This window comes from Gnatocerus cornutus, chromosome 4 (genome assembly GCF_029298725.1).
Source record: "Gnatocerus cornutus isolate USDA-ARS CGAHR chromosome 4, icGnaCorn1.1, whole genome shotgun sequence".
NCBI lineage: Eukaryota > Metazoa > Arthropoda > Insecta > Coleoptera > Tenebrionidae > Gnatocerus > Gnatocerus cornutus.
The window spans coordinates 4165110-4186608 of record NC_142236.1 but is presented as its reverse complement, the minus strand read 5'-3'; the positions used below and the strand labels follow the sequence as shown (position 1 = coordinate 4186608).

Genomic DNA, 21499 nt, shown 5'->3' with positions numbered 1-21499 from the left:
AATTATATTCACAAAAAACCATCGGATAATTTTCGATGCTATTACTGCTCAAATTAACGATTATAAAATGACAGTGATCGAACACTCCTGCGGGCACAATCTGAATAGAATTCTCACTCAATTCAAGGTGTAGCGTTTTCGCCGTGATTCTTCTGCAAACCTCACGCGTGAGCGTGGAAATTCTACTGAAATTGAGCGTGACAAAAACAGTTTCTCCTCCGAAGAAAGCGAAGAAGTTTTCTTTGAGTTCTATGATCTTATTGTGCGTTAAACTGAAACTTTTAAGTTTTGGCGCGGTGAGAATAGAATTTCCATCAAAATCTTCGATTTGATTCTGAGCCAAGGAAATCTCTTCTAGCTCTGTTTGGTTGACGAAGGCGTTTCATTCGATGATTCTGATTTTATTCCGGTCTAGATAAATCTTCTTGAGATCGACATTTCTGGAGGTTTCTTCTCGAACAATTTTGATGCTGTTGTCAGTAAGATCGATGCTTTCAATGGTTTTGAGTTTTTCGGAAAAACAGCTAGGATCAATATTTTTGAAACCGACAAATTGAATTCTCAGAAAAGTGACGTTACTTTGAATATCTAAATATTCGCAGCACAAGTCTGGAAATGTTGTTTCAAAAACTTGTACGTTGTGAGCATGAGATGGAACCCGAATGACTGAAGATTTTTTCGTGAGAAACGAATCGTTTGTTGCTATTAAATAGTTGATATTAGTGGTGACACAATTAAGTTTTAGTGTGGTGGCAGAACTGATGAAAATGGCGAGAAACGCCGTTGCCAACATGTCGGAAACTAACCGATTGTGAGGGATTTTGTACAATTATTTTTCCATTAAACGCTTTTAGTGGAGTTGCGACATTGGTGGAATTACGGTGTCATTGGAAATGGATTTAAATATGCACTAAAATCACTAAAAGCTTGTAAACAAATGTAATGTTTTTTTGATCCTTTTACGTTAATGGAAATATAAATTTTAATTAATAAAATTGGTGGAGGCGCCGGGTCAGTTTTCCAAAAATTCAATACTTCTCGAGCTTTCTCCTTTAAATCCGCTTTTCTTCTCCCGCAAATTTCGTTAATTTCCGCAAGCCCGTTACTAAAAACAAAGCCGAAAACGTAAAGGTCCTTTCAAAGTAAAATCTAATTCAAGGATTTTCCCCCTCTCAGAAACAGCATCGCTTCGCCTTTTCTTTCTTTTAATTGTGTCATTCGTGGGAATGAAAGAACCGCTTGTTTCTTTTGAATTAAGAGCGAAAAGTATAAATAAGCAAGACCACGTTAATGCCGCATTTCTGTTTCGAAACAAGCCATCTCCGAGGGGACATTCATGTCATCGGAAGTAGCAAATTCAAAGTAACGTAAAATTGATAAAGTGTATCGAATTCCTGACAACGAAATCGAGGTTCGACAAAGGACAACGACGGCAAAGAGAATCGAACAAAGGCACTTGAAAGTTGGCAGAATTGCGGAGATGTCAGTTGCTGATGGAAGGTTAGAGGGAAGGAGATAACTGTGACGGTAACTGCTTTGAATTAATTTCCGGACGGACGGCCGGGGAGAAATTTTCAAAAATTTGGGGATTTTCTCTACAAAGTCTCAAAAGATTCTTGGGGAAATTAAAAAAAAATGATAGTTTCAAAATTTGTCTCTTTATTTGTAGAATTTTGTAATTGATGAGCAATTAAAGACAAAAAACTAATTTTATTTCCATTGTGTTTAAATTACAAGAATTACAATTTTTTACAAAATAATTTGAAAATTCGAAATTTTTGGTTTATCCGCCAAATAATCAAAAATTCTACTAAAATTTATTTTTATTGCGGTAGAATCTGTGATTTGGTACAATTAATAAACGGACTATGCTAACTAACTCCCGCAAATTTTATCCCAATAGCGATAATATTACCAAAGTTATAATTTTTTTCAAAAAAAAAATAAAAAAAATATTTATCCTAAAAATATCAATTTTTAAGATTTGTCTTGTTTGACTTAGGGATCTTGAAATTTGGCGCAATTAATGAGCAGCGTAAGACCACGATACTCCTCAACTTTTATTTCCATCGCGTCAAAATTATTAGAGATGCAATTTATTATCAAAAATTTTGAAAATTTTGGTTCTTATAAATGATGAATTTTAAAATGTGTCTCTTTGGAGCTACAGTTTTGAAATTGGCATAATTAATGAAAAAGTTTAGACCACAAATCTCCTTAAATTTTCTTTTTATAGCTTTAAAATTACGGGAGTTACAGTTTTTTATAACAAAAAAATGGCAGTTTTGACATCCTAAAAATGAGAATTTTTAAATTTTGTCTTTTTGAAGCTAGGATCGTGAAAATTGGCACAAATTATAAACAATTTTAATCCAGAAAACTTCTCAAATTTTAATTTTATAGCGTATAAATTACCATCTCCAATTTTTTATAAAAAAAAATAAAAATATAATTATCCTAAAAGTGAGAATTTTTAAAATTTATGCCGTTTAGGTTAGGATTTTGAAATTTGGCACAAATAATAAAAGGCTTAAGACTACGATACTTCTCAAATTTTATTTCCATAGCATCAAAATTTACATACAATTTTTTGGCCAAAATTTTGAAAATTTTGGTTTTTACTATATGTACTATAGTAGTGTCGCGCTAATCCGAACCAATTAAAACGAAGACGATCCGAATTATCAAAGAATTCCTCTTTTATTTTAAGAAAAAAAGTGCATATTATTATATACACACTTGAATATTTTTTAACTGCAGTTTATTTAACTTGATGAGACCGGTCAAAATTTCTTAAAAGTTCAGTTTATCCAAATTTTTATTGAATTCGGATTAGTAAATCGTCAAAACTCCGGATTACTAAAGATATAAATAGGAAAAAACGATCCGGATTTTGATAGCCCTAAAATTACCAAATTACTAAAGTTACAATTTTTGATTAAAGAATTTGAAAATTTTGATTTATCTTAAAATTAAGAGTTTATAAAGCTTGTTTTTTTGAGGTTAGGCTCTTGAAATCTGGCACAATCAATGAATAGTTTAAGGCCACAAAACTTCTAAAACTTTATTTCTATAGCATCAAAATTACCGAAGTAAAAAAAAAATGAAATTTTTGGTGACTTTTAAAAATTAAAAATTCTCAAAATTGTACTTTTTGCGTTAGAATTTTGGCATTTGGTACAATTAATAAAATGATTACGACCACCAACCTCCTTAAGTTGTATTCCAATAGCGTTAAAATTACCAGAGTACCAATTTTTTGCAAAAAAATAAAAAAAAAAGTTCATCTCAAAAATAAAAAAAAGTTTGTTTTTTTTGTACTAGAATTTTGTAATTTAGCACAGTTAATGAGCATATCAAGATTACAAATTTCTTTAAATGTCATTTTCATAGCTTTTAAATTATTAGAATTACAATTTTTACAAAAAATTTGTAAATTTTTGGTCCACCTTTAAAAATCAAAATTTCTAAAATAAGTTTCTTTAGTTCTGTAATTTTATAATTTGGTACAACGAGTTTTAATAGTTAAGACCAAAAATTTTAGCAAATTTAATTTTCAAAGCGTTAAAATTACCAGTTACAATTTTTTGCAAAAAATTTATAAAATTTTGGTTTTTCCTAATAATGAAAAATTTTAAAATTTGTCTTTTTTGTTCTAGAATTTTGTAATTTGGAACAATTAATGAGCAAATTAAGAGCACGAACCTTCTTAAATGTCATTTTCGTAGCATTGAAATTGCCAAAGTTACAATTTTTTACAAGAAATTTGTAAATTTGTGGTCCATTCTAAAAATAAAAATTTCTAAAAGTTGTCTCTTTTGTAGTAGAAATTTGTAATTTAGCACAATTAATGAGCATAGACAACTAAGCTCTTAAAATTTAATTACTATTGCAATTACGCAAGTTTTTTTTTATTATCCTTATAATGAAAATTTATAGAATGGTGTAGTTTGACACCAGTCTTCTAAAATTAAAATTTGATGACATTAAAATTACCAAAACTGCAATTGTGTACCCACACAGAGTGTCCCAAAATGACACGTCAGCTCCCGCCGTTCACTTCACCGCCTCCGCCGCCCCGTCCGCCCCGTTCGATTTTTACGGCCGATTTCTCTGGTGACACTTTACAACATTCCGCCGAATAACATCGTGATGAATTTTCCTCGCAATTTTTTCCGAAGCGCTTTCTTGTTACCTCGCAATTTTCTTGTATCGCAAACAAAAGACGGTTATGATTATCCGAATCCTTTGTAGCTTTAATTCAAATTAAATTAAACAGAATTCTTGAAGACTAATTTTAAGAAAAGTATTGCTCTCGGCATTCTCCGTTCCATTTGAAGTAAGAGTTGGAGGCGACTGGATTAAAGTAATTTTGAAAAATGTATCACGTGATCCGTAATGATGTATCGAACGACATGTTTTGTTTCATTTGTGATGGAAATGAAAAGCGGTAAAAGCTCTTCGGACACATGTCATATCACGTAGGCGGTAAATACAATAATGGAGTCTGATCTCTATCACGATATAAATTATTCATAAATGTGTAAAATTAATGTCGGGTTCCGGAGGGAGATCATGGGGGCTAAATATCGACGGAAAATGATCACATCCGTTTTTCGCGGACGCTCTATTTTTTATACTTCTATAATTTCCCCTCTATTAGAGCGCTCTAGATTTTTTTTTACTTTAGTGGTGGGAGTTAGTTGGGTGCGAGTTCAAACCATTTTTTTTTAAATGAATTCACCCCATAGTGACATAACAATCTCATTTTCCGAAACAAAATGTCACTACTTTCCACCCTTTACATACAAATATGACAAGCGTCGGTAATCCCGCACGTGACGTGCCTATATTGGTTATAAAAATGGCGCGTAACAGCCTCCTCAGTCAATTACACGGATTCCTATAACTACTATTGTTATTGAGGATCGCAGAAGGCGTCTGAAATTCCAACGCCTCCTCTTAATTTGTTTCTTCTCTTTTCCCTTTTTGCCGCCTTAATTTGTGACGTTATAATTTCGAATGTCCTCAAGGTATGTTGATGTAGAAGCATTAAAACAAATGAAATGTCATTATTAAGAGGGTAGATTAATTAAGGGATAGGCCGGCGTCGCCATGGCGACGCCGGCATCTTTATTTCGGCGGATCCGGGCCGGCAATAAGTGATAAAAATTCATGAGTTCTATTAAGGATCTTAAAGGAAATGCGATTTTGTCAGGACGACATAACAGCGTTATTATAGTTAACATAATTTATCCATCCGCGTTTCGGAGAGGAATTAGTCTTGTGAAATTTAACGGGATTAGAAAAGTGGAAAGACGAAAGAGAGACAATGGAATTTCCGATATTTTATACTTCGATTATCGATTGGAAAAGTTACGGGGAATTTTTGGTTTATTTGGGAACGGATAATGATCACATTCGAGCCGCTGTGTTCAAAGTGTAAAATCTCTAGAATCTTTAAACTTCTTCCAAAGTATGAATTCTTTCGAGTCTTTAAAATAATATCTGAATTGTGTCCTTTTTGAGTTAAAGTTGCGATTTCATGCATTTAATACCATAAACCATTCCAAATTTTATTTTAATGACTAAAATAAGTTGAAAATTTTTGGTTCACTGTAAAAAATAAAAATTCGTTTCTTCTCCATTCGAATCTTGTAATTTGGTGGCATTAATGAATAGCTCAACGAATTCCGCAAATTTTATTCTAATGGCGGTAAAATTACCACCGTTTTTATATTTTTAGAGAAAATTTGAAAATTTCTGTTTTATGCTCAAAATTAAAATTTCTAAAATGTGCTTCTTTTGAGTTTCAATACTGTAAATTAATACATTTAACAAACGGACAAATTAACACAAGCTCTTCACATTTTATTTACATAGCATTAAAAATGTAAAAGTCGCAATTTTTTACATACAATTTAAAAATTTAAGTTCGTTTTAAAATTAAAAGTTCTAAAATTTGTTTTTTTTTTACTTGAGATTTTTACAATTTGGTACCAATAATAAACGGATCAAAGTCTCCAATTTTCTAAAATTTTATTTTGTCGACGTTAAAATTGGTTGAGTTACAAGTTTTTTCAAAAATTTTTATAATAGTTGGGTTATCATTAAAATTAAAATTTCTAAATTGTGCCTTTTTAGAGGTAGAATGTTGAAATTTTGTATATTTAATATATCAACGAACACCTCTAACCACCCCAAATTTCATTTTGGTAACGTTAAAATTTAGTAGCCAAAAATTTTGAAAATTTTTCGTTTTTCTAAAAAAGTATATTTTTGAGTTAGAATGAGTTAGAATGTTGTAATTTAGCACATTTAATAAACGGACTAACATTCTTAACCACCTCAAATTTCATTTCGATAACGTTAAAATTAGTAGAGTTACAACGTTTCTAAAACCTTTCAAAAGTTTATGAGTTATCTTAAAAATTAAAATTTTTAAATTGTACACTTTTTGAGTCAGAATGTTGTAATTTGGTACATTCAAAAAACGAACCAATACCCTCAACCACACCAAATTTTACTTTGATAAAGTTAAAATTACTTGAGTTAGAATTTTTTTCCAGAAATTTTGAAAAGTTTTGGTTTATGTTAATAGAAAATAACATTTCTAAAATGTGCTTTTTTGAGTTAGAATCTTATAATTTGGTTTATTCAATAAAAGGATCGCCACTTCCGAGTATTCCAACTTTTAATTCGATAGAGTTGAAATTACCAAAGTTACAATTTTTTATATAAAAGTTTTAAAGTTTTTGGTTTATTTTAAAAATTAAAAACTTTAAAATTTGTTACTTTTGCTTGGTATCAATAATAAACGGATAAAAGCCTCAAATTTTCTTAAATTTTATTTCGATAATGTTAAAATTGGCCGACTTACATTTTTTTCCAAAAATTTTGAAAATTATTTTTAAAATTAAAATTTCTGAATTAAGTTAGAATGTTGTGTTTTGGTACATTCAAAAAACAGACCAACACCTCCAACTACTCCAACTTTCCTTTGGATAACATTAAAATTAGTTACATTTTTTTTCAGAAATTTTGAAAATTTTTAATTTATCTTAAAAATTAAAATTTCTAAAATGTTTCTTTTTTGAGTGAGATTGTTGTAATTTGGTACATTTAATACAAGGATCGACATCCTGAACCACCCCTAATTTTATTTTGATAGCGTTAAAATTACTAGTTACAAGTTTTTTCAGAATTTTCGAAAATTTTTGGTATATCCTTATAATTAAAATTTTTAAAATGTGTCTTTTTTGTATTAGAATTTTTTTTAAAATTAGACTTTTGTTCGGTACATTTTATAAACGGAACAGCACCACTAACAACCCCAATTTTTTTTTCGAAAGCGTTAAAATTACTGAAGTTATAACTTTTTAAGTAAAAATTTGACAATTTTTGAATTATTAAAATTGTAAAATTTGTCTTTTCTGCATTAGAATCTTGACATTTAGTACAATTAATAAACAGATGAAAATCAATAACCTCCCCAAACTTTATTTTGATGGCTCTAAAACTACTAAAGATATAATTTTGTAAGTATATAAAAATTTGAAAATTTTTGGTTTATTGTAAAAATAAAAATTCTAAAATTTGTTCGTTTTGTGATAGAATTGTGAAATTTGGTCTCATTAATAAACTAATGAAAAAAACTAACTTCTTCAAATTTCATTCCGATTGCGTTAAAATTACTAGAGTTACAATTTTTACAGAAATTTAAACAATTTTTTATTTATCCTAACAATTTAAATTTTTAAAATGTGTTTTTTTTTGAATTAGAGTGTTGTAATTTGGCACATTTGATAAACCTTTCAGCAACACCAACCCTTCAAAATTTCTTTCAGATAACGTTAGAATTACTATAGTTAAAAAAAAAGATAAGAAAAATTTTAATTCTAATTCTCATCTAAATATGAATCGCTTTTTGTCATAGCTCCTATAAAAGTAATCACCCAAGGCCGTCTAGATTACATCAGCTTTAAATTCCAAAACGGCGACTTAGTCCCAATCTGCGCAATCAAAAAAATAGATTTCCCCTAAATCTCGCCCAGTCGGACCTAATGAATTCTCCGTCATGTAAATCTAAAATTCCCCACGTTATCTCCCATTATTGAATAACAAAACCGCTTAAGCTCCCATCACCTCGTCCACATCCTAAGTAAATTTTCCCAGTCGTGTGAAATATTAACACTTGCGATAATTTGAGCGATCGCATCAGCATTTCGTATTCTCTCAGCGAATTTGCATTAAATATTGACCCGGTTTATTGCCCCAACAATGATGCGAGTTGTATCGGCCGTTATTAGCGATTTGTATTGTTGATTAAGGTCACGAACTCTCTAAGGAAAAATTTCAACGATCGATCGACGTAAAACGCCCATTGCGGCTTTTTACGATCGACAATTAGCGATGAGACGCGATTTCCGGCGTTTAAGTAGGCTCTGATAGAATATCAAGTGGAAATTAGGACGGGGCGCTATTCCAACATTCATTGCACTACAATCGTTAAATTTAACGTCTGATCCGGGAAGTGATCGAAAGGATTATCGTCGCATCCCGAAAAAGCGCGCGTTTGTGGAACAAGCGTGGAAAATTCCCCGCGGCGCCATCTTGAAACAACATGGCGGCGTTCGGTCGCGCGGCAATAAAATAACAATTAAGCTTTGCATGAGATAAACTTTACGATTTTCAGCCGGAACGTATCAGCTTTCACGGAACTGATCGTTAGATAACCGAAATCCTTACACAAACAAGTCGATAGCGAATTATGACCTTGGTAATAAAATTAGCGCCGTTATAGAAAGCGATTTGGACGTTAAATGGGAGTTTTATGGTCGGTGATCTCATTGCGATTACAATTACCGTTATCGTTATCGGGACGGGAATATTACAACGCATTGATCACATTCAAGCCACTTTTTCAAATTGAAATTAACGAAAAAATTAGAGTGGGCTTTGCTCCGGGGCCATTAAAATGCTGCCAATTCCAGCGCCACCTACTCTTCTCACTTAAATGTCTCCAGATTTCCTGAACCGTGTTTTCCTCTGTTTACCAACATTCCTTTTCGAGCCATTCCGTTTTTGTGCCGGCAATATAAAACGACATAAAGCTCCCTCTATACGTACCTCAGCGTCGCACAAGTAAATTATCGTCCTTTATTAAATAAGAAGCAGAGCTTGATTTAACGACACGTCAATGCACTAAATTTCACTACGTGAGTTAATTTGGCGTTTCCGCGTATGGAGACCTTTAGATCGCCATTATACGACCATCGACTTTGACACTTGCACAATAAAACGGACTGTTTAACGCGATAAATAAAACATACATCTCCCTTGAAGGCATTGGAGGCGGCGGCGGACGACGCACACCTATATCGATATTAAATTCTTGGAGCGGGTTTGTCGACGAACGTGAACACAGAACGGGAGGATCTTTTAAAGATTGATTTTGGGAAGCTTGCCACCGCTGGAATTTGACAAAATGCAATTTTCAAACTTTTTTGGATTTCTTAAAAAAAAAAAAATTATAGTTTTGAATTGTTAGATATTTCTCATAGTTTATTTTGGTTTCACTGAATTCTTTCAATTCTCTGATTGTTTTTTTTCTTTCATTAGATTCGGTAGATTTTTTTATTTTCGGGTATTTTGGACTTTGTTTTTTTGTTTGTTTTTATTCTTTCATTAGATCCTATAGATTTTTTATTTTTGGCTACTTTGGACTTTGTTTTTTTGTTGTTTTAGAATATGTAATTCGACTTTATAGATATGAATTTTTTTATTGAAATTTTGAAAAAGTAACTATAACATCCCACTTTTGATCAACTGATTTAAAAAAAAAATTCCAAAATTGTCCAGAATTTTTTAGAATTTTCCAGATTTTATCCCTGCGATTCTCCAGGATTCTTTATAGTTTTTGCGTTTATAAAGGCATTCCAAGTATCTTTAAAATTTCCCAAGATAGATAGTTAAGATTTTTCATAATCTGTCAGTACTCAGATTGGATTGTTTGTGAAGCAAATTAACTTCGATTCTTTTTTTGTTTAATTTAATTTAAAAACAAAAAAAAGAATCCATTTCAGATTACATTATCTTACAGTTTGTCTTTTTAGACAGAAAGAATATAAAATGTAGAATAAAAAATAAAAAAAAAATAAAAAAAATCGATAGAACACTATCAAATATTTTATTTAATTTTTAAAAATTTTACACCATTTTTTAAGAAGTTGGCAGCCATGACATTTTGAGAAACATTTATTTCGGAACGTAAGTGGCTGCAATGTGATCAATACGTTTGCACAACTGAAGTTTTTAAAAAGTAGTTCCAATTTGATCACTGCGCTTCGACTTTTAATTTATTGAATTAAATTTGTTTCAACTGCATGTAATCGTTGCAATAAAATTTACACATTTATTTATTGTGACGCAAATTAAATTCTATTTTATGAAAGAATATTCTAAATTTTATAATACTTTTTTTTAGAATACTTTTTGAATCTTTGTAAAATTTGTATTTAGTTGTCCACAATTTTGAAATTTGTCGCTTTTACTGAAATGTTGAAGAGTACCAAGTTAACCAAATTTTACAATTATTGACTGTGAGATACTAAAATTATGGCACTCAGAATGTGTTCGTCAAACTTTAATAATTTTGACGTTTCAAACTTTGTAAAATCTGTGTTTATTTGTCTACAATTTTTAAATTTGGCGCTCTTAAAAAACAGTTGAGAAGAAAAACAACCTTATCACACTTTATAGTTATCGACTGAGAAATACCAAAATTCTGCCATCTTTTAGAGTTTTTGAAATATGTGATTTTCTTTATCTTTGTTCATTGCTTCTCGAGCCTTTATCGCTTTTTTTACAATTTTCCTGTAGTTTGGCGGTTTTTTTAGCTTTTCTAAACATTTATTTAGTTATTCCTCCTTTCTGCCTTGGATTTTTTTACATTATTTTTTAATTTTTTAATTTTTTGTTATTTTTACATTTTAGAATTATTAACATACAACTGTCGAATGAGACGGTCTTGAAACACAGTTGAAAAGCTACAATTTGACTAAATTTTATATTAATCCTCTGACAGTTATCGAAATTATGGGGTTCTGACGGACGCTGTTGCACTTGTGTCAACTTTCAAATTTCAAAATTTGTAAAATTTGCGTTATTTGTCTAGAATTTTTAAATTTTTAGCTTAAAAGAAACAAGTTTAAGAGTAACAAATTGACCAAATTTTACAGTTATCGACTGAGAGGTACTGAAATTATGGCTCTTAGAGTGGCCCTGTCAATCTATTAATAACATTCAAATTTCAAAATTTGTAAAATTTGCGTTTATTGGTTTATAATTTCAAATTTGGCGCTCTAAAGAAACAGTTCAAGAGGAACAACTTCATCAAATTTTACAGTTATCGCCTGCGAGTTACTGAAATTATAGCACATTCGATTTCTTAATGTTTTTGAAAATATCTAAAATCTGTGTTTATTAATCTACAATTTTGAAATTTGGCGCTTTTTATAACAGTGGAAGAGAAACAACTTGACCAAACTTTATACTTATCCATAGACAGATATGGAAATTATAGCGCTCAGAGTGACGCTGTGGCACTTTTGACAAATTTTAAATTTCCACATTTTAAAATCTGTGTTTATTGGTCTACAACTTTTAAACTTAGCGCTTTTAGTAACCAATTAATGACTACCAACTTGACCAAATTTTACAATTTTCGATTGAAGGATAGTAAAATTATTGCACCTCAAATAACACCGTTGAAATTTTAACGTTGAAATTTCAAAATTTGTAAAATCTGTGTTTTTTAGTCTACAATTTTCAAATTGGGCGCTCTTAAGAAACATTTGAAAAGAAAAATTTTTTACAATTATTGACTAAGAAATTTTAAAATTTTGTCTAGCCTTTGAATTTTTTAAATATCTGGATTTTTTTTCTATTTTAGTCTATAGCTTGTCGAGCTTTTTTGACTTTTTTGCTTCTATTTTACTGTGTTTTGCAGCTTTTTCAGTTTTTTTTACGTTTTTCTTTCGTTTTTTTTACATTTTAAAATTTAAATATTTGTAAAATTTGTGGTTAGCAGCCTGCAAGTTTTTAATTTGGCGCTCTTTAAAACAGTGGAAGAGAAACAACTTCACCAAACTTTATACTTATCCACAGACAGATATGGCAATTATAGCGCTCAGAGTGACGCTGTGGCGCTTTTGACAAATTTTAAATTTCCACATTCTTAAAATCTGTGTTTATTGGTCTACAACTTTTGAACTTGGCGCTTTTAGTAACGAATTAATGACTACCAACTTGACCAAATTTTACAATTTTCGATTGAAGAGTAGTAAAATAACACCGTCGAAATTTTAATAACGTTAAAGTTTCGAAATTTGTAAAATCTGTGTTTTTTAGTCTACAATTTTCAAATTTGGCGCTCTTAAGAAACAGTTGAAAAGAAACATTTTTTACCATTATTGAATAAGAAATACTAAAATTCTAAAATATCTGGATTTTTTTTGTATTTTAGTCTATTGCTTGTCGAGCTTTTTTGACTTTTCTGTTTCTATTTTTCTGGTTTTTTGCAGCTTTTTCAGTTTTTTACTCATTTAGTTTATTATATCCCTTTTTTTGTTCTCGATTTGTTTTAGTTTTTTTTACGTTTTCCTATTTTTTATGATTTTCACATTTTGAATATTTAAAAATTTTTAAACTTGTGATTATCAGCCTACAATTTTCAAATTTGGCGCTCTTTAAAAACAGTTAAAGAGGAACAACTTGACTAAAATGTTATACTTGTCCACTGGCAGACATCGGAATTATGGCGCTCAGAATGACGCTGTTGCGCGTTTGACAAATTTCAAAATTTCTAAAATTTGTATTTATTGGTCTACAATTTTCAAATTTCGCGCTTTGATGACACGGTTGACTCAATTTTACAGTTATTAATTGAGCGGTACTGAAATTATGACTCTCACTATTGGTTTAGGTATAATTTTCAAATTTGGCGCTTTAAAGAAACAGTTTAATAGGAAAAATTTCTGAAATTATGGCATCAAAATGAAACTGGAGATTTTTTTTAATGATTGAAATTTTAAAATTTGTAAAATCTATGTTTATTTGTCTAGAATTTTCAAATTTGGCGCTCGAAAGAAACAGTTACATACCTAGTAACAACGTGACCAAATTTTACAATTATCGACTGAGAAATACTAAAATTGTGGCACTTAGAGTAACGTGGTCCATCCTTCAATTACTTTCAATTTTTAAAATTTATAAAATCTGTGTTTATTGGTTTACTCATTTTAAATTTGGCGCTCTGAAGAAACAGTTGATGGGGAACAACCTCACCAAATTTGACAATTATCGACTGAAAAGTACTAAAATTTAGACACTCACAGCGGCACTGTCGTTCTTCGTTCTTTCAAATTTTGTAAATTTGTTTTTATTGGTCTCTAATTTAATTAATACCTAAAGTTTTATTAATTAATTAGTTTTCGTTTTGTATTTAGTAATTTTCCTCTAATTGGAGAAAACTCGAGAAGTAATTTACAATGAAATTCAATCTTTTAGCCGAGGAAGACAATTTCGAACCATCGCACACATTACAATCAAGAAATTTCTTTGAATCCCGCCGCATATTCTGATCACATTGAAGCCACTCGCCCTAAAATGCACCGCTCCTTCTGTAGGTGCATTATAGAAATTAAGAAACCAAATTTATATCTTCCCAGCTCCCATCCAATTCCGTTTATTTAACGCTCGTCGTAGGAATGCGGCACTAAGCTAAGAAGTAATATGGCAACCCTTTTAAACCGTCTCTATTTAGAAAGCATAAACTTCCCGGAATGTTCCGGGCCACGTTAAGACGCATTAAACGCACATAATCTCACAAAGTTTAAAAAATTTACGTCGCGTGAAATGATGTTTTAATCGAAGGTTTTCAGGACCGCCCCATTAAACCCTGTTCATAGTTAATAGAGAATTTTAAGAAACGCCATCGATTTTTATAGAGGCTGTAAAACGCAATGATATATTTTTTTAGTGTTGTAATCGCGTTTTATTAAAGGTTGTGTTGCACGACATTTTCAATGTGGCGCACGTGGGGTTATAAACCTAGCGCTTATCGGGCTGTTTTTACACCTTTCGTGGTGGAAAGTGCTTTATGGATGTTTTAGTTTAAAAGGGGAAGTGTCGGATTTACACAATTAAACTGAATTTTTGAGTGGTTTCAATGTGATCATTTCTTTCATCCTAAAAAAATATTCGTCCGTCGAAACACAACACCATCGTCGCTCTATAAATATTAGAAATAGTGTTTCCGATAACACCCGAATCTTGTACTCCCTCGGGATCCTCTCCACTCCTCCAGCACCAGAGTGCCAAAGTGTCTCCAAGTGTAATATAATATACGACATCGTGGGAGCCATAACTTTTAATACGTCGTGCTTTCGAAAACCTCCCAAACCACGATTTGCATCAGCACGCGCCACTTCATTAACCTCCCGTCTTAATTAATCCGCCATCTTTACAATTAATTTTTATTCGAGAATGTAATAACTGCTGATAAATGTCATCATCAAAAAAGGCTCGAGTGCTATGACAAATAAGACTACGAAATGGAAACGTTCCGTGTTTACCCGTGTCGTAATATATTAAAACGAGTTTTATTTATGGTTTGTTTATTAAATCCATAACTCATTCTTGGGGGAAAATATTGTTTCGTGTCAGCCGTCAGCGGCTTTATAATTCCGTCCCAGAGATGGCGCTCCACAGAGAACCATCCTCGCTCCATTAAAATAATTAGCGCTCGTATTTTACTGGTCAATACGTACAATCAAAAGCCTGAAAAACGGGCCGTTTACCCTCGGAAATACATATTTTACGCTTAACGACTGAAATAATGCCCCATAAATAAAATATGAAAAACAAAAATCCCTTATTATATTAAAACCGCCCCTGGACTGACCAAAAAGCTGGAAATAACCTTCGACCCTTAATTCTTTATTTCGCATGTAAATTGCTTTGTTTGTCGCCGGCCCACTCGGATATTATATTCCAACCCTCAAGTCGGCAATAACGGCAACTTGTCCCGTTTTATAAAGGGTTCATTCACCAAACGAGATTAACTGCGGCCAGTTGGCGGTGAAATGGGAAATTAATGGATCAAAAACAGGGCAGTGATCACGTTGTTGACACTTTTTTCGAAATTTTACGCGTGGGGTTGTTTTCTCTCGGGGCGCACCGGTCACGTTTTAGCCACTTTTTCCAAAAATCACACGTTTGCCTTAAAAGTTTAATTTTAGTTCTTCAGTTTTGTGTTAACTTTTTTGGTTTTTAAGCTTATTTTTTGGCAAATTCTTCCTGTTATTCTTGTTCAAATTCTTTCAATTAATTTATGAGTACTATTGAAGTCTCTGCTTCTTATTTCTATTTCAATTTTTTTCTTTGTAAGTCGAGTCTTTTTCTTATCTTACTTCTGATCCAGCGAGGCGTGCTGAGCGCTTATCGCGTTTTACTTTTGAACCAACTTTTACCGCATTTTTTTCTTTTTAAAATTTTGACTTTTTTGGTTTATTAGGTTTTCTTATTTCTTTTGAAATTGCATTTTAAAATCACTATATTTTGTAAAATCTGTGGTTATTGGTTTACAATTTTCTAATTTGGCACTTTTAAAAAACAGTTGAAGAAATATAACTTAATCAATTTTTATAATTATCGACTAAGCAATATCGAAGTTAGTGATAGATAATTTTACAATTATCGACTGAGATGTACTGAAATTATGGCACTCTCAGTAAAACTATTTTAAGTTTTGACAGTCTTAAAAAAAAAGTTCAAGAGGTACAACTCGACCAAATTTTACAATTTTTGACTGAGAAGTACTAAAATTATGGCACTCAGAGTAACCCTACTAAATTTTTAATGACTTTCACAATAACAGCGTCGAACTTTAAAAAATTTTAAAATATGGAAAATTTGTGTTTATTGATATAAAATTTTTTAATTTGGCGCTCGTAAGAAATAGTTGAATAGAAACACTCTCATCAAATTGTACAACTATTCACTGAGAAATGCTAAAATTATGGCACTCCTTTTGAAATTTTGAAATATCTGATTTTTTTCTATTATTTTTCATTGCTTGTTTTTCACCTTTTTCTGTCTATTTTCTGTGTTTTTTGCAGCTTTTTCCGCTTTTTTAAATATTTATCTAGTTTGGTTTTTCTTTCTTTTTACTTTCAATTTTTGTAGACGTTTTTGTTTTGTTTATTTTTTTTAATTTTTACAATTTATAAACTTAAAATTTTGTAAAATCTTTGTTTATTTGTCGTCAATTTTCAAATTTGACGCTCTAAAGAAGCAGTTTAAGAAGAACAACTTTTTCAAATTTTATCGACTAAATAAATGCTCAAATTCTGCCATTTTTTTGGATTTCTTAAATGTCTGAATTTTTTTCTTGTATTTTAGTCTATTGCTTATCGAATTTTTGTGACTTTCTTTTTACTTTTTTTTTGTTTTTTTTTATGCAGTTTTTTCAGCTTTTTAAATATTTATTTAGATTGGTTAATTCCTTCTTTTTTCTTTCTTTTGTAAAATTTATGTTTATTGGTTTACAATTTTTAAATTTGGCGCATTTAATAAACATCTGAGGAGAAACAATCTCACCAAATTTTACAATTTTCGACTGAGAGGTGCAAATATTATGGCACTCTGAGTAGCATAGTCAAACTTCTAATGAATTTTAAATTTCAAAATTTGTAAAATCTGTGTTTACTGCTTTACAATTTTCAAATTTGGCACTCTGAAAGAACAGTTGAAGAGGAACAATCACACCAATTTTCACAATTATCGAGTGAAAGGTACTAAAATTATGGTTCTCAAAGTTTTCTGCAGCTTTTTCCGCATTTTTAAATATATTATCTAGTTTGGTTTTTCTTTCTTTCTACTTTCAATTTTTGTAGACGTTTTTGTTTTGCTTATTTTTTTTTAATTTTTACAATTTATAAACTTAAAATTTTGTAAAATTTTTGTTTATTTGTCGTCAATTTTCAAATTTGACGCTCTAAAGAAGCAGTTTAAGAAGAACAACTTTATCAAATTTTATCGACTAAAAAAATACTCAAATTCTGCCATTTTTTTTTTTGAAATGTCTGAATTTTTTTCTTGTATTTTAGTCCATTGCTTATCGAGTTTTTGAGACTTTTTCTCTTACCATTTCTGTTTTTTATACAGTTTTTTCAGCTTCTTTAAATATTTATTTAAAGTTTGGTTAATTCCTTCTTTTTTCTTTCTATTTTTACGTTTTTTTTTGTTTTTTGTTAAATTAAAAATTTAAAAATTTATGAAATTTGTGGTTAGCAGCCTACAAGTTTTTAATTTGGCGCTGTTTAAAACAGTGTAAGAGAAACAACTTGACCAAACTTTATACTTATCCACAGACAGATATGGCAATTATAGCGCTCAGAGTGACGCTGTGGCACTTTTGACAAATTTTAAATTTCCACATTTTTAAAATCTGTGGTTATTGGTCTACAACTTTTGAACTTGGCGCTTTTAGTAACGAATTAATGACTACCAGCTTGACCAAATTTTACAATTTTCGATTGAAGAGTAGTAAAATAACACCGTCGAAATTTTAATAACGTTAAAGTTTCGGAATTTGTAAAATTTGTATTTTTTTGTCTACAATTTTCAAATTTGGTGCTCTTAAGAAACAGTTGAAAAGAAACATTTTTTACCATTATTGACTAAGAAATACTAAAACTCTAAAATATCTGGATTTTTTTTTGTATTTTAGTCTATTGCTTGTCGAGCTTTTTTGACTTTTCTTATTCTATTTTCCTGGTTTTTGCAGCTTTTTCAGTTTTTTACTCATTTAGTTTATTATATCCCTTTTTTTTTGTTCTAGATTTTTGTAGTTTATTTTTTTTACGTTTTCCAATTTTTTTATTTTCACATTTTAAATATTAAAAATTTTTTAAAGTCTGTGATTATAAGCCTACAATTTTCAAATCTGGCGCTGTTTAAAAACTGTTAAATAGAAACAACTTGACTAAAATTTTATACTTGTCCACTGGCAGACATCGGAATTATGGCGCTCAAAATGACGCTGTTGCGCGTTTAAAAATTTCAAAATTTCTAAAAGTTGTGTTTATTGGTACAACTTTTAAATTTGGCGCTTTGAACAAACAGTTAAAAAGGAAAGACCCCTCCAAATTATACAATTATCGACTGAGAAGTACTGAAAGTATGGCACTCAGAGTAACACTACTAAATTTCTAACGATTTCAAAATTTCTAAAATTTGCGTTTATTGCTTTGGAATTTTGAGATTTGTCGCTCCGAAAGGAAAACATGAATTTCACCAAATTTTTCAATTATCGACTGATAAGAGATTCTGAAATCATGGCAACACTGTCGAACTTCAAATGACTATAAAATTTCAAATTTTGTAAAATCTGTGTTTATGGGTCTGCAATTTTCAAATTTGGCGCCCTTAAGAAATAGTTCAAAAAAAAAACGCTTGACCAAAGTTTACAATTATCGACTGAGAAATACCAAAATTTTGGAAAATTGCCCTTCGTATTTCTTTCGCGTTTTAAAACTCATCACATTTACTACTTCAAATCCACAATCTCATCTTTATTTTAAATTTTCTTACATCTTTTAAATTCAACTGTTTTTCGGGTTCCAGCATGTGGAAGTCCGTAGAAAAGTTTTCATCGTCAAGGCCGAGTATGAGCAAAAAGTGTCTTCACTGTGATCATAGCAAACGCCACAACAGCCGTTGTTCCTTCGCCGTCTGCATTTCTCCATTTGCGTTTATTTTGTATCCCTCCCGAGTCCTTTTTCCTTCCCCCATTTGCATTTTGCCGCATATGCCTTCACTCGAGACCTATAAAATAAAGTAGATCTATAACGAGTACATCGTATGAAAATTTCTCGTCCGCTAAACGACAATAATAAATCTCGAATCGTGTGCATTCTTTTCATCGTTAGTTAACGGAAACGACTTCTTTCTTGTGTCGTTTAGATGTCTGCCAGCGTTCGTTTGTAAATTACGTTTATTACGTTAAAGTGCGTGCTTCGGGCGTTGATAAGACTCTTATCTGCAGCGAGCCACGCCGAGTAATTACATTGTTTCAGATAAAATTAACTTATCCGAAACGAATGTATAGTCTTCGTTTACATATGTCCGCTTCCGCAACGCTTGCGAACTCTTTCGAGGGGATTCTATGTTTATTCTGTCTACGTTTAGCGTTACGACGACGGAAACGGAGGGTTTAATTAAAACGAGATGTTTATTTTTTACGACGACGGACGAATTTTAAGCGAGTTTTTATTAATTGTAGTTATTTATGGAACGGGCGCGGAAAATGAATTTTAATACTATCCCGGCGCCTCCACCATTTTTCAAATGACATATAGTTTGTAATTTTTTTTTGCTTTAGGAGCCGCCGCTGCCACGATCGATAGGTGAGTCTATCAAACTTCCAAACTATTAATTTATTTCGTTTTTTTTGACATCAAACAACGTCTTCCATGACAGGTTTTGTGTATAATAGCAGACGCAGCAGTTCAAGTCTCACATTAAAAACCCATTAGTATTGAAGTCTTCACTTAATAAAAGCTCGTCAATCTAAAAACGCGAATTTTGTTTATTCCAGTCTGCACTAAAAATACACATCCAGACATATAAAAATAGACTCTAAAGCGAAGTTTTATGTTTAAATTGCTACCGCCGGCGATGACGGCCACTCATTTTTATTGCAAATTTTTTTACATTAAAATTGATAGTATGCACTTTTTAACTAAACTTGCGAAAATTGAATGGAATTTGTCATCAGATCAATATCGGCGATCTTTTTTAAATTAAACGCTTTTTTTGCTTTTTATGCTCGCCCTTTGTTACTCTAATTGCGAAAAACGACATAAAAGTTACAAAGCTGTGTTATTATTTGTATCAAAAGCAGATATAACGAGACAAATTTAATCTCGGGAATTCGTTATAGATACTTTCGCTCATTAGCGAAGAATTTCGATTCAGTGCAGTCAAAGGTTCGGGTCTGTTATTGTGCGGGTTTTGCAATTTTGTGATTAATTGAAAAGTTGTGGCAATGTTGTTTTCAAAGGCTGACAAAGTGACAGGTGGTTTGTTTGGAATAAAAGAATTTTAAAGAGTTGCATTGTGTTTGTTTGGTTGCAAATTTCAAATGTCTCTCAATTAGCATTTTTTTTTCTGTTTTTTTATTTGCTTGATTTCTTTGCCTATTGTTTGAATTGCTTATATTGTATGGATTGTTTGGTTTTTGAATTTTTTCAAAATTTTTACAAATGGCACATCCAACAAAAATTGCAATTTTCAAAATTTGACAACGTGTTTTTATAACGGTTACATTTTCAAATTTGCGGTTATTAAAAAGTAGTTAAAGAGTGGGTAGTAACCTGACTAAATTTTACATTTATCGGCAAAGAAATATCAAAATTGTAGCACTCTGTCGACTTTTAATAAAGTTTGTGAAATCTGTGCTTAGTGTTCTACAATATTTAAATTTGGCGCTTTTGCGAAACAGTTAAAGAAGCACTACTATACCGAATTTTACAAACATCGATTGAATAGTACTGGAACTATGGCACCGTCGAAATTCTAATGAGTTTCAAATTTCAAAATTTATAAAATTTGTGATTACCTGTCTACAATTTTCAAATTTGGCGCTCTGAAAAAGCAGTTGAACAGGAACAATCTCACAAAATTTCTCATTTATCTATTGAGCGGTACTAAAATTATGGGTTAGAAAGTAACAATGTCGGATTTCTAATAATTTTTATATTTCTAAATTCGTAAAATCTGTGTTTATTCGTTTACAATTTCCACATTTTCCGCACTTAATAAACTGTAAATTTTACAATTATCGATTGAAAGTTTCTTAAATTACAGAGTAGCACTGTTAAAGTTCTAATTATTTTCACATTTGAAAATTTCTAAAATTTATGTTTATCAGTCGACAATTTCCACCTTTTCCGCACTTAATAAACTGTAAATTTTACAATTATCGATTGAGAGATTCTTAAATTACGGCAATCAGAGTAGCCCTGTTAAAGTTCTAATTATTTTCACATTTGAAAATTTCTAAAATTTGTGTTTATTAGTCGACAATTTTTAAATTTGGCGCACTTAATAAACAGTTGAAAAGAAACAATCTCACCAAATTTTACAATTTTCGACTGAGAGGTGCAAATATTATGGCACTCTGAGTAGCATAGTCAAACTTCTAATGAATTTTAAATTTCAAAATTTGTAAAATCTGTGTTTACTGCTTTACAATTTTCAAATTTGGCGCCCTGAAAAAACAGTTGAAGAGGAACAATCACACTAATTTTCACAATTATTGAGTGAAAGGTACTAAAATTATGGTTCTCAAAGTAACACTGTTGAATTTCTAATAATTTTTAAATTTCAAAATTTCTAAAATTTGTGTTTATTGGTTTACAATTTTCAATTT

At 30.9% G+C, this 21499-nt stretch overlaps 1 protein-coding gene across 3 annotated transcripts in view; it reads left to right on the top strand.

The window, feature by feature from the left end:
- The window catches only part of LOC148176136 (sodium- and chloride-dependent glycine transporter 2-like), a 135077-nt gene that overhangs the window by 53022 nt on the left and 60556 nt on the right, over positions 1 to 21499 (top strand). For all 3 annotated transcript variants that reach the window (XR_015769890.1, XR_015769891.1, XM_088033671.1), the window contains exon 2: positions 19448 to 19472. The gene's annotated coding sequence lies outside the window, so the exon portion shown is untranslated. The remainder of the gene's footprint in view (positions 1 to 19447; positions 19473 to 21499) is intronic.